Genomic DNA, 13,784 nt, shown 5'->3' with positions numbered 1-13,784 from the left:
ACGAAAATGAAGAACCTAGTCATTTAAATGTCAGTGAAAAACCAGAAGATTGTCCGCTAGGAATGTGGGTTTGTAAAAAGAAGAGAATGTTGAAGCAGATGCTAAAGACAGCACTCATGAAATCCAGCCAAGATAGTCGTGTGGCCAAGTTAAACCCGTCCCAGACCTCTAACGATGCTTGTCCACCAGGAGTCTGGACATGTTCAACTGGAAAGAGATCCGAGATTACCAAGGAAGCCCAAGCAGTTACTATTAAGGCTACAGTACTGAATGAACCGTCCTTTGACAACAAGGCGAAAGAAGACTCTTCCCTAAGGCACGTACAGAAAGATGCCAGGAAACCGTGTCCTCCACGAATGTGGGTGTGCGATGAAATGAACGAGAACTGAAATGAACACTCCAGTATTCACTCGCTTAGTTCAATCTTAGAATTTTATAAATATTAAATGTTGCTTTGTAAATATTATTATTATATTATTATATAACTTCTTTCATTGTTATGAATATAAAGTGTTGTTGTTATGTAAAATATTCCAAAAGAACGAAGCTTTTTTAAATTTCTCAGTAGTAAAAGAGGTCTACAAGAATTGTACTATTAGATTAAAAGAGGTTTTTGTAGAATAAAAATCTTATACTGATGTGATACCTGAGAATTTGTTACATCTGGTATGCCTTTTAATGTCAATAAAATGATTTTCTACTTTAACTCGTCAAACAAAATTAATAATCAGGTCTTCTCTTCAGCCCTTACAAGCACACGTAGCCCAAGCTCGATGGGTGACCGTACTAGCTTGGGCTACTTGTGTTATAACCAACAGCAGAGAGTCACAAACAGATATAATATTTTTGTGATCGAGATTCTTAGTCCACTCAGATGAACTTGGTAAAACAACCCGAAATCCCAACAAGCATAATCGAAATTGTGCTCAGCAGAGTTTGTAAAAACAATAGTTTTCTGTAATAAAAATGTATTTGATTCCTTTTTTGTAACAGTTCGTAAAACCCGACTTGACATCTTTAAAAAGCCACGTTTTGGTGCCCACTCTTGTGAGGAAGTCGCCTAACGAGTTTTGTGATGTAACACCTGTGGCGTGATCTTCCAGATGTTCTTTGACTGTCACGCAACACGTCTTACAACAAGAAACGTTACGCTACTCACTTTTACTTGTCTTAACTATTTCCTCGTTTCTTTTTAAAAGTCACCTAACTTGAATGAGCAACAACAACAATATATAATTATTGAATGGTAATAGTTTCGAGGAAATGAATCATCTTTTAGAGTTATTGGAAGCAATATTTTGTTGGTCCTTAAAGGGAGGTCTGGGAGTTCAGACTCTGGTTTTATCATTCTATCGATCACGCCTCAATTCAAGGTACCACTTTAGTTACGTGTCTTCTTCGCACGTGATCAGCGGTTAATGTCATAGAGAAATCACTCCACGAAAAGCAACATTTGTACAGTCCCGCGTGTATTACGTCACTTGAGATTCCCGAGAACAGGTGGAAAAAGGAAAGGGATTATAGCCGCCATGTTGGCAGATGTTGTGTTACGAAGGAAACCTAAAATAAAATTCGCTCAACGCGACAGTTGTCAAACCAGTTAAACGCATGCGCAGGGTCTTCACTCTCGTTCAAATCCAAGACGGCGACGGCGCATACCTCTTGCGTCACAGTTGCTCAATAACTCAAAACCTCTTTTACAGTCGAACGTCGAAGTGATTACAAATCGTCTTCAACTAAACAACTCAAATATATTTTAACGCTTTCTTGACCCAACGATGTACAATGTAAATTTATCATTACGGAATATTCTGGTTCGTTCTTTACAGATATGACTAAAATTCAGATAATTAAGCAAAGCTTCTGGATAAATTTTCAATTCAATAATTAGCCATAACAAAATACAACGTTTCGACATGTTCAGGATTTCATTGTCAGGGAAAATGCGTAGGTCAGTTTCAATGTCATTTTCAATGTCCTTTACTTGGGCAATGTCCGGCAGCCGAAACCACTTGAAAGTCAAACACACGCATTCTAGATCATTTTTGTTTCCCAGCTGTGAATCGCCAATAAATAGATGGAAGGGTAGCGAACTTTCAATCATTACATTTGGCAGAAAGCCAAGCTATAAACATAGCAAAACAAACTAGATAAACTTCTGAAAAAGTCGTTTCACCAACCACTTTATTCTAAACTAACAAAATGTACATTTCAGCCATTTGCGTTATTTTCTTCGCTTTTCACATCCTCTCTGCACGTTCTGGTCTTATCACTGAGAAGTTGAAACTGTCCCAGGCCTCCGCAGTTTGTCCGCCAGGAGTCTGGACCTGCTCAACCGGAAAGAGATCAGAGATTGCCAGAGTGCAGACTCTACGACGTACTGAAAACTCTTATCCCTCGGGAATTTGGACACGTGACGAAAATGAAGAACCAAGACATTTAAATGACAGTGAAAACCCAGAAGATTGTCCGCCAGGAATGTGGGTTTGTAAAAAGAAGAGAATGTTGAAGCAGATGTTAAAGACAGCTCTAATGAAATCCAGCCAAGATGGTCGTGTGACAAAGTTAAACCCGTCCCAGGCCTCTAATGATGCTTGTCCGCCAGGGGTCTGGACCTGTTCAACTGGAAAGAGATCCGAGATTATCAAGGAAGCCCAAGGGGTTACTATTAAGGCTACAGTACTGAATGAACCGTCCTTTGACAACACGGCGAAAGAAGACACTTCCCTACGGCACGTACAGAAAGATGCCAGGAAACCGTGTCCTCCAGGAATGTGGGTGTGTGATGAAATGAACGAGAACTAAAAAGAACACTCCAGTATTCACTCGCTTAGTTCAATCTTAGAATTTTATAAATATTAAATGTTGGTTTCTAAATATTATTATTATATTATTATATAACTTCTTTCATTGTTCTAAATATTAAAGTGTTGTTGTTATGTAAAATATTCCAAAAAACGAAGCTGTTTTAAATTTCTCAGTAGGGGGGTCTACAAGAGTTGTACATTATATTAAAAGAGGCTTCTGTAGAATAAAAATCTTATACTGATGTGATACCTGAGAATTTGTTACATCTGGTATGCCTTTTAATGACAATAAAATGATTTTCTACTTTAACTCGTCAAACAAAATTAATAATCAGGTCTTCTCTTCGGCCCTTACAACCACACGTAGCCCAAGCTCGATGGGTGTCCGTACTAGCTTGGGCTACTTGTGTTACAACCAACAGCAGAGAGTCACAAACAGATATAATATTTTTGTGATCGATATTCTTAGTCCACTCAGATGAACTTGGTAAAACAACCCGAGATCCCAAGAAGCATAATCGAAATTGTGCTCAGCAGAGCTTGTAAAAACAATAGTTTTCTTTAATAAAATTGTATTTGATTCCTTTTTTGTAACAGTTCGTAAAACCCGACTTGACATCTTTAAAAAGCCACGTTTTGGTGCCCACTCTTGTGAGGAAGTCGCCTAACGAGTTTTGTGATGTAACACCTGTGGCGTGATCTTCCAGATGTTCTTTGACCGTCACGCAACACGTCTTACAACAAGAAACGTTACGCTACTCACTGTTACTTGTCTTAACTATTTCCTCGTTTCTTTTTAAAAGTTACCTCACTTGAATGAGCAACAACAACAATATATAATTATTGAATGGTGTTAGTTTCGAGGAAATTAATCATCTTTTAGAGTTATTGGAAGCAAGATTTTGTTGGTCCCTAAAGGGAGGTCTGGGAGTTCAGACTCTAGTTTTATCATTCTATCGATCACGCCTCAATTCAAGGTACCACTTTAGTTACGTGTCTTCTTCGCACGTGATCAGCGGTTAATGTCAAAGAGAAATCACTCCACGAAAAGCAACATCTGTACAGTCCCGCGTGTATTACGTCACTTGAGATTCCCGAGAACAGGTGGAAAAAGGAAAAGGGATTATAGCCGCCATGTTGGCAGATGTTGTGTTACGAAGGAAACCTAAAATAAAATTCGCCCAACGCGACAGTTGTCAAACCAGTTAAACGCATGCGCAGGGTCTTCACTCTCGTTCAAATCCAAGACGGCGACGGTGCATACCTCTTGCGTCACAGTTGCTCAATAACTCAAAACCTCTTTTACAGTCGAACGTCCAATTGATTACAAATCGTCTTCAACTAAACAACTCAAATATATTTTAACGTTTTCTTGACACAACAATGTACAATGTAAATTTATCATTATGGAATATTCTGGTTCGTTCTTTACAGATATGACTAAAATTCAGATAATTAAGCAAAGCTTCTGGATAAATTTTCAATACAATAATTAGCCATAACAAAATACAACGTTTCGACATCTTCAGGATGTCATTGTCAGGGAAAATGCGTAGGTCAGTTTCAATGTCATTTTCAATGTCCTTTACTTGGGCAATGTCCGGCAGCCGAAACCACTTGAAAGTCTAACACACGCATTCTAGATCATTTTTGTTTCCCAGCTGTGAATCGCCAATAAATAGATGGAAGGTTAGTGAACTTTCAATCATTACATTTGGCAGAAAGCCAAGCTATAAACGTAGCAAAGATAAATCTCTGAAAAAGTCGTTTCACCAACCACTTTATTCGTAAACTAACAAAATGTACATTTCAGCCATGTGCGTTATTTTCTGCGCCTTTTACATCCACTCATCCCGTTCTGGCTCGCTCACTGAGAACTTAAAACTGTCCCAGGCCTCCGCAGTTTGTCCGCCAGGAGTCTGGACCTGCTCAACTGGAAAGAGATCAGAGATTCCCAGAGTGGAGACTCTACGATGTGCTGAAAATTCTTATCCCTCGGGAATTTGGACACGTGACGAAAATGAAGAACCTAGTCATTTAATTGACAGTGAAAAACCAGAAGATTGTCCGCCAGGAATGTGGGTTTGTAAAAAGAAGAGAATGTTGAAGCAGATGCTAAAGATAGCACTCATGAAATCCAGCCAAGATGGTCGTGTGGCCAAGTTCAACCCGTTCCAGACCTCTAACGATGCTTGTCCACCAGGAGTCTGGACATGTTCAACTGGAAAGAGATCCGAGATTATCAAGGAAGCCCAAGGGGTTACTATCAAGGCTACAGTACTGAATGAACCGTCCTTTGGCAACACGGCGAAAGAAGACTCTTCCCTACGGCACGTACAGAAAGATGCCAGGAAACCGTGTCCTCCAGGAATGTGGGTGTGCGATGAAATGAACGAGAACTGAAATGAACACTCCAGTATTCACTCGCTTAGTTCAATCTTAGAATTTTCTAAATATTAAATCTTGGTTTGTAAATATTATTATTATATTATTATATAAGTTCTTTCATTGTTGTAAATATAAAGTGTTGTTGTTATGTAAAATTTCCAAAAGAACGAAGCTGTTTTAAATTTCTCAGTAGTGAGAGAGGTCTACAAGAGTTGTACTATTAGATTAAAAGAGGTTTCTGTAGAATGAAAATCTTATACTGATGTGATACCTGAGAACTTGCTACATCTGGTATGCCTTTTAATGTCAAAAAAATGATTTTCTACTTTAACTCGTCAAACAAAATTAATAATCAGGTCTTCTCTTCGGCCCTTTATACAACCACACGTAGCCCAAGCTCGATGGGTGTCCGTACAAGCTTGGGCTACTTGTGTTACAATCAACAGCAGAGAGTCACAAACAGATATAATATTTTTGTGATCGATATTCTTAGTCCACTCAGATGAACTTGGTAAAACAACCCGAAATCCCAAGAAGCATAATCCAACTTGTGCTCAGCAGAGTTTGTAAAAACAATAGTTTTCTTTAATAAAAATGTATTTGATTCCTTTTTTGTAACAGTTCGTAAAACCCGACTTGACCTCTTTAAAAAGGCCACGTTTTGGTGCCCACTCTTGTGAGGAAGTCGCCTAACGAGTTTTCTGATGTAACACCTGTGGCGTGATCTTCCAGATGTTCTTTGACCGTCACGCAACACGTCTTACAACAAGAAACGTTACGCTACTCACTTTTACTTGTCTTAACTATTTCCTCGTTTCTTTTTAAAAGTTACCTCACTTGAATGAGCAACAACAACAATATATAATTATTGAATGGTGTTAGTTTCGAGGAAATTAATCATCTTTTAGAGTTATCGGAAGCAAGATTTTGTTGGTCCTTAAAGGGGGGTCTGGGAGTTCAGACTCTGGTTTTATCATTCTATCGATCACGCCTCAATTCAAGGTACCACTTTAGTTACGTGTCTTCTTCGCACGTGATCAGCGGTTAATGTCAAAAAGAAATCACTCCACGAAAAGCAACATCTGTACAGTCCCGCGTGTATTACGTCACTTGAGATTCCCGAGAACAGGTGGAAAAAGGAAAAGGGATTATAGCCGCCATGTTGGCAGATGTTGTGTTACGAAGGAAACCTAAAATAAAATTCGCCCAACGCGACAGTTGTCAAACCAGTTAAACGCATGCGCAGGGTCTTCACTCTCGTTCAAATCCAAGACGGCGACGGTGCATACCTCTTGCGTCACAGTTGCTCAATAACTCAAAACCTCTTTTACAGTCGAACGTCCAAGTGATTACAAATCGTCTTCAACTAAACAACTCAAATATATTTTAACGTTTTCTTGACACAACGATGTACAATGTAAATTTATCATTATGGAATATTCTGGTTCGTTCTTTACAGATATGACTAAAATTCAGATAATTAAGCAAAGCTTCTGGATAAATTTTCAATACAATAATTAGCCATAACAAAATACAACGTTTCGACATCTTCAGGATTTCATTGTCAGGGAAAATGCGTAGGTCAGTTTCAATGTCATTTTCAATGTCCTTTACTTGGGCAATGTCCGGCAGCCGAAACCACTTAAAAGTCGAACACACGCATTCTAGATCATTTTTGTTTCCCAGCTGTGAATCGCCAATAAATAGATGGAAGGTTAGCGAACTTTCAATCATTACATTTGGCAGAAAGCCAAGCTTTAAACATAGCAAAGATAAACTTCTGAAAAAGTCGTTTCACCAATCACTTTATTCTAAACTAACAAAATGTACATTTCAGCCATGTGCGTTATTTTCTGCGCCTTTTACATCCACTCAGCCCGTTCTGGCCCGCTCACTGAGAACTTGAAACTGTCCCAGGCCTCCGCAGTTTGTCCGCCAGGAGTCTGGACCTGCTCAACCGGAAAGAGATCAGAGATTGCCAGAGTGGAGACTCTACGACGTACTGAAAACTCTTATCCCTCGGGAATTTGGACACGTGACGAAAACGAAGAACCTAGTCATTTAAATGACAGTGAAAAACCAGAAGATTGTCCGCCAGGAATGTGGGTTTGTAAAAAGAAGAGAATGTTGAAGCAGATGTTAAAGACAGCACTCATGAAATCCAGCCAAGATGGTCGTGTGGCCAAGTTAAACCCGTCCCAGGTCTCTAATGACGCTTGTCCGCCAGGGGTCTGGACCTGTTCAACTGGAAACAGATCCGAGATAATCAACGAAGCTCAAGTTACTGTTGAGACTGCAACACTTAATGAGTCTTCAGTACGGTCGAAGCAGCGACGAGCCACCAAAACGTGTCCGCCAGGAATGTGGGTGTGCAATGAAATCAGTGATAACTCAGAGCATTCCGATCACGATAACGAACTTAAAGCGAGTAATAATCACTCGCCTTTTTATTCTTAAAACATAACTTTTATCTCTGTAAATAGAACGTGGTGGTGAAATGGAAGACTAAAGATGGAAAAGCTGCCTGGAGAAAAAGGATAAACTTTTCAAGATTTTGAAAGACCTTAACATGTAAATAAAAAAGGATATTTTTAATAGACAGCTTATCCTGCTGTAAACACAGTTTAATTAAACTTTTATCAAAATCTGTCATTGTCCTTTTAATCAATGTTAATTATTGAAAACTCTGTGTACAGTGAGAATTAAAAGAATAACTTCTTTTGAGAAGGCATTTGTGTTGAATAAAAGAAAACCTTTCTTAGACAACGCCACGAGGCTTTTATACTTGTATCAAGTAAAATGACGGCAAGGTCTTTGGTCCTTCATTTTTTGTGTAAACCAAGCCAAGAGTTTCATACATGAACCTGACTCAAAATGTTTTTTCATAAACGGGAAAAAAAGAAAGAAAGAAACTCCGGCGGTGTAACAACACTCGTGAGCGTGAAATTTGTGCTAATGTGGGGTGTATTAAATGACCATACCCCTACCCCCAATACTTGAATTTGATTTTAAATACAGTTGAAGCTCTCGTAAGCGGACACCCTCGGGACGCGAAAAAAGTGTCCATATAACTGGAGCTGGCCGCTTACGAGAATGGTTCTTGTAGCGGCCACTAGAGGTGTAGGGGATTGATGGCCGCTTACGGGAGCTTGCCCAGCTAACAATAACCGGACGGACGTGGATGACGACAAAACAAGCACTGAAATGTGGTCCTGTAATTACTGTAAAATCATTGTCACGAACGGCGATGTGAAGTTGATTGATAAACACAAGATACACAGGTTGTGAGTAGGAATTTCTTTGGGGTGTCCGCTTACGGGAGCATAAAAACAAAGAAAAAGTCTAAGTCGTAAGCTCTGCAAGTGTCCGAGGCCGCTTACGGGAATGTCCGCTTACGAGAATGTAAAAATACAGAGTTTGTATGGGAGTTTAAAGAGGGTTTCAAACCAGGTGGCCTTAAGTAGAGCTGTCCGCTTACGAGAGTAAGAGAGCTTTGACTGTATTGTTGCCGATGCATAAACCGATGCATAAATTTGCACTCCCAAGGTAATGGCAAACAAAAAACTCGTCTTTTAGTGTACATAGAACAAAATCAATGTTCTAAGTTTTAAAGAATTAGTTCTTTTTAGTGATTTACTACATTAAGGTGTTTAGTCACATGATGTCGCCCTTTTTCGTAAGATGGTTTGTAACGTCACACCTGTGGTAGTATCCTCTGCAGGTGTTCGTTGACTGTCACGCAACACATCCTTCCTTAAATGTTTAATCCCAACTTCAATTTTTTCATGTTGCTTCTTAGCTTTTTGCATCATTGTTTTGTCTAGCTGATAAATGAAGTTTTTATTTCGATACATTTTTCTCTTCCTTTTCATCGGCCAAGTGGCCGCCTCCTGCTTTGCAAATAACTGTCTACAAATAATAGTTTCCTCATGTGCTTATTATGCTCATGCGTGGTTATGTCTACTTTAGAGAAAAAAATGGCAGCGAGTTTTCCACTATCGGAGAACGACTTAAAACAAATTATTGATCGGTCATCAGTCTTCAGCTTCGACGAATAAGTAATTTGCTTGCCACTGACAAATGACGATATTTTACAGAACCTCGTCCAATAATTTTTAAATATTATTTTAAAAGCTAATAAATGAAGTAAGCATTACACCTGACTACTCAGTTTTACTTCTTGTTTACTCTTTTAAAACTTTCTTTAAGTTACCTCAGCAGAATGTGGTTTTAGACAACAAGTTTCGCCTATGACAATTTCCTATATTTTTATCATCATTATCTTGCATTTTTTTTATAAAAAGGCGGGCAACGGCAGGTTGGGGCTGCTTTGAAAAGTTCCGTCAAGGACAAACGATATAAATCGATAGAATGATAGAAAGGCTTACAAGCAGAGAAAATATTCTTGCGCTGCAAACAGAAAAAAATTGGGTTTGAAAAAAAAAAACCAGTTATCTTTATCACATAAAATCCAATGTAAACGAGTTTCGAAATGTATTCAAATATAAATGTTTGTATGCTAACCACGCAACCATTCGTCGGTATGAAATTGGACGTTTTTCGACGTGAAAGTGTATGATTTTTGTAAATAGTGTGATATAATAACAAAATCTGAGAAAAAATACCTCGTTCAATATTAAACGTGCTCCTCTCAAATTTGGTAAAATTTTATACGGCACAGATTCACGAGGAGATCAAAGCACAACTTCACAGCGATCACTTTATTGACAGACCATCCAAGCTACTCCCCAGGTCCGCCCTGTCGTTCAAATTGAAGACGATAGATACGCTTATCTTACGCCACTGTTACTCAATCAGGAAACTTTTAACCCTCTTGAGATTACATGATTGCAAATCGTCTTTGCCTAAAAACATTTAAAATATCTTAGTTTACGTTGTAAAATATTGTCACTAAATATTGTTCATCACTTAAAATAGTTATATTTTTAACGTTACGATAGTATTTTTTCACTAATACGATAGAAAGCAAATATTACATTTTCAGTATCTTTAGCGTGTATTACGTCACTTGAGATTCCCGAGAACAGGTGGAAAAAGGAAAGGGATTATAGCCGCCATGTTGGCAGATGTTGTGTTACGAAGGAAACCTAAAATAAAATTCGCCCAACGCGACAGTTGTCAAACCAGTTAAACGCATGCGCAGGGTCTTCACTCTCGTTCAAATCCAAGACGGCGACGGTGCATACCTCTTGCGTCACAGTTGCTCAATAACTCAAAACCTCTTTTACAGTCGAACGTCGAAGTGATTACAAATCGTCTTCAACTAAACAACTCAAATATATTTTAACGTTTTCTTGACACAACAATGTACAATGTAAATTTATCATTATGGAATATTCTGGTTCGTTCTTTACAGATATGACTAAAATTCAGTTCAGATAATTAAGCAAAGCTTCTGGATAAATTTTCAATACAATAATTAGCCATAACAAAATACAACGTTTCGACATCTTCAGGATGTCATTGTCAGGGAAAATGCGTAGGTCAGTCTCAATGTCATTTTCAATGTCCTTTACTTGGGCAATGTCCGGCAGCCGAAACCACTTTAAAGTCTAACACACTCATTCTACATCATTTTTGTTTCCCAGCTGTGAATCGCCAATAAATAGATGGAAGGTTAGCGAACTTTCAATCATTACATTTGGCAGAAAGCCAAGCTATAAACATAGCAAAGATAAACTTCTGAAAAAGTCGTTTCACCAACCACTTTATTCTAAACTAACAAAATGTACATTTCAGCCATTTGCGTTATTTTCTGCGCCTTTTACATCCACTCGGCCCGTTCTGGCCCGCTCACTGAGAACTTGAATCTGTCCCAGGCTTCCGCAGTTTGTCCGCCAGGAGTCTGGACCTGCTCAACCGGAAAGAGATCAGAGATTGCTAGAGTGGAGACTCTACGACGTACTGAAAACTCTTATCCCTCGGGAATTTGGACACGTGACGAAAATGAAGAACCTAGTCATTTAAATGACAGTGAAAAACCAGAAGATTGTCCGCCAGGAATTTTGGTTTGTAAAAAGAAGAGAATGTTGAAGTAGATGCTAAAGACAACACTCATGAAATCCAGCCAAGATGGTCGGGTGGCCAAGTTCAACCCGTCCCAGATCTCTAACGATGCTTGTCCACCAGGAGTCTGGACATGTTCAACTGGAAAGAGATCCGACATTACCAAGGAAGCTCAAGCAGTTACTGTTAAGACTACAATACTGAATGAGCCGTCCATTGACAACAAGGCGAAAGAAGACTCTTCCCTACGGCACGTACAGAAAGATGCCAGGAAACCGTGTCCTCCAGGAATGTGGGTGTGCGATGAAATGAACGAGAACAGAAATGAACACTCCAGTATTCACTTGCTTAGTTCAATCTTAGAATTTTCTAAATATTAAATGTTGCTTTGTAAATATTATTATTATATTATTATATAACTTCTTTCATTGTTATGAATATAAAGTGTTGTTGTTATGTAAAATATTCCAAAAGAACGAAGCTGTTTTAAATTTCTCAGTAGTGAGAGAGGTCTACAAGAGTTGTACTATTAGATTAAAAGAGGTTTCTGTAGAATAAAAATCTTATACTGATGTGAAACCTGATAATTTGTTACATCTGGTATGCCTTTTAATGTCAATAAAATGATTTTCTACTTTAACTCGTCAAACAAAATTAATAATCAGGTCTTCTCTTCGGCCCTTTAATACAGCCACACGTAGCCCAAGCTCGATGGGTGTCCGTACTAGCTTGGGCTACTTGTGTTACAACCAACAGCAGAGAGTCACAAACAGATATAACATTTTTGTGATCGATATTCTTAGTCCACTCAGATGAACTTGGTAAAACAACCCGAAATCCCAAGAAGCATAATCGAAATTGTTTGTTTGTAAAAACAGAGTTTGTAAAAACAATAGTTTTCTTTAATAAAAATGTATTTGATTCCTTTTTTGTAACAGTTCGTAAAACCCGACTTGACATCTTTAAAAAGCCACGTTTTGCTGCCCACTCTTGTGAGGAAGTCGCCTAACGAGTTTTGTGATGTAACACCTGTGGCGTGATCTTCCAGATGTTCTTTGACCGTCACGCAACACGTCTTACAACAAGAAACGTTACGCTACTCACTTTTATTGTCTTAACTATTTCCTCGTTTCTTTTTAAAAGTTACCTCACTTGAATGAGCAACAACAACAATATATAATTATTGAATGGTGTTAGTTTCGAGGAAATGAATCATCTTTTAGAGTTATTGGAGGTCTGGGAGTTCAGACTCTGGTTTTATCATTCTATCACGCCTCAATTCAAGGTACCACTTTAGTTACGTGTCTTCTTCGCACGTGATCAGCGGTTAATGTCATAGAGAAATCACTCCACGAAAAGCAACATTTGTACAGTCCCGCGTGTATTACGTCACTTGAGATTCCCGAGAACAGGTGGAAAAAGGAAAAGGGATTATAGCCGCCATGTTGGCAGATGTTGTGTTACGAAGGAAACCTAAAATAAAATTCGCCCAACGCGACAGTTGTCAAACCAGTTAAACGCATGCGCAGGGTCTTCACTCTCGTTCGAATCCAAGACGGCGACGGTGCATACCTCTTGCGTCACAGTTGCTCAATAACTCAAAACCTCTTTTACAGTCGAACGTCGAAGTGATTACAAATCGTCTTCAACTAAACAACTCAAATATATTTTAACGTTTTCTTGACACAACAATGTACAATGTAAATTTATCATTATGGAATATTCTGGTTCGTTCTAAAATTCAGATAATTAAGCAAAGCTTCTGGATAAATTTTCAATATAATAAGTAGCCATAACAAAATACAACGTTTCGACATCTTCAGGATGTCATTGTCAGGGAAAATGCGTAGGTCAGTTTCAATGTCATTTTCAATGTCCTTTACTTGGGCAATGTCCGGCAGCCGAAACCACTTGAAAGTCGAACACACGCATTCTAGATCATTTTTGTTTCCCAGCTGTGAATCGCCAATAAATAGACGGAAGGTTAGCGAACTTTCAATCATTACATTTGGCAAAAAGCCAAGCTATAAACATAGCAAAGATAAACTTCTGAAAAAGTCGTTTCACCAACCACTTTATTCTAAACTAACAAAATGTACATTTCAGCCATGTGCGTTATTTTCTGCACCTTTTTCATCCACTCGGCCCGTTCTGGCCCGCTCACTGAGAACTTGAAACTGTCCCAGGCCTCCGCAGTTTGTCCGCCAGGAGTCTGGACCTGCTCAACCGGAAAGAGATCAGAGATTGCCAGAGTGGAGACTCTACGACGTACTGAAAACTCTTATCCCTCGGGAATTTGGACACGTGACGAAAATGAAGAACCTAGTCATTTAAATGACAGTGAAAAACCAGAAGATTGTCCGCCAGGAATGTGGGTTTGTAAAAAGAAGAGAATGTTGAAGCAGATGTTAAAGACAGCACTCATGAAATCCAGCCAAGATGGTCGTGTGGCCAAGTTCAACCCGTCCCAGACCTCTAACGATGCTTGTCCACCAGGAGTCTGGACATGTTCAACTGGAAAGAGATCCGAGATTATCAAGGAAGCTCAAGTTACTGTTGAGA

General features: G+C 38.9%; 3 protein-coding genes across 7 annotated transcripts in view; 2 read left to right on the top strand and 1 right to left on the bottom strand.

The window, feature by feature from the left end:
- LOC144640219 (von Willebrand factor A domain-containing protein 2-like) overlaps positions 1 to 7,365 on the top strand; it is a 36,818-nt gene extending 29,453 nt beyond the window's left edge. Inside the window, exon 8 of the transcript XR_013568389.1 lies at positions 7,282 to 7,365. The gene's annotated coding sequence lies outside the window, so the exon portion shown is untranslated. The remainder of the gene's footprint in view (positions 1 to 7,281) is intronic.
- Positions 1 to 13,784, top strand: part of LOC144641571 (GTP-binding protein Rit2-like) — a 158,510-nt gene that overhangs the window by 102,236 nt on the left and 42,490 nt on the right. The window lies entirely within an intron of this gene.
- The window catches only part of LOC144641530 (uncharacterized), a 60,602-nt gene that overhangs the window by 20,718 nt on the left and 26,100 nt on the right, over positions 1 to 13,784 (bottom strand). The window contains exons 6-7 of one of the 5 annotated variants that reach the window (XM_078500571.1): positions 11,356 to 11,363; positions 2,568 to 2,615 (exon numbers count right to left, since the gene is read on the bottom strand). The exons of 2 other annotated variants lie outside the window; for them this stretch is intronic. The gene's annotated coding sequence lies outside the window, so the exon portion shown is untranslated. Of the gene's footprint in view, positions 1 to 2,560; positions 2,624 to 11,355; positions 11,364 to 13,495; positions 13,737 to 13,784 lie in introns of those variants that run through there. 2 more of the 5 variants (XM_078500563.1, XM_078500586.1) reach the window with 2 other exon arrangements.

The sequence above is a fragment of the Oculina patagonica genome, chromosome 1, assembly GCF_052425735.1.
Source record: "Oculina patagonica isolate OP01 chromosome 1, crgOcupat, whole genome shotgun sequence".
Taxonomy (NCBI): Eukaryota; Metazoa; Cnidaria; class Anthozoa; order Scleractinia; family Oculinidae; genus Oculina; species Oculina patagonica.
This window is presented reverse-complemented; position numbering and strand designations above follow the sequence as displayed.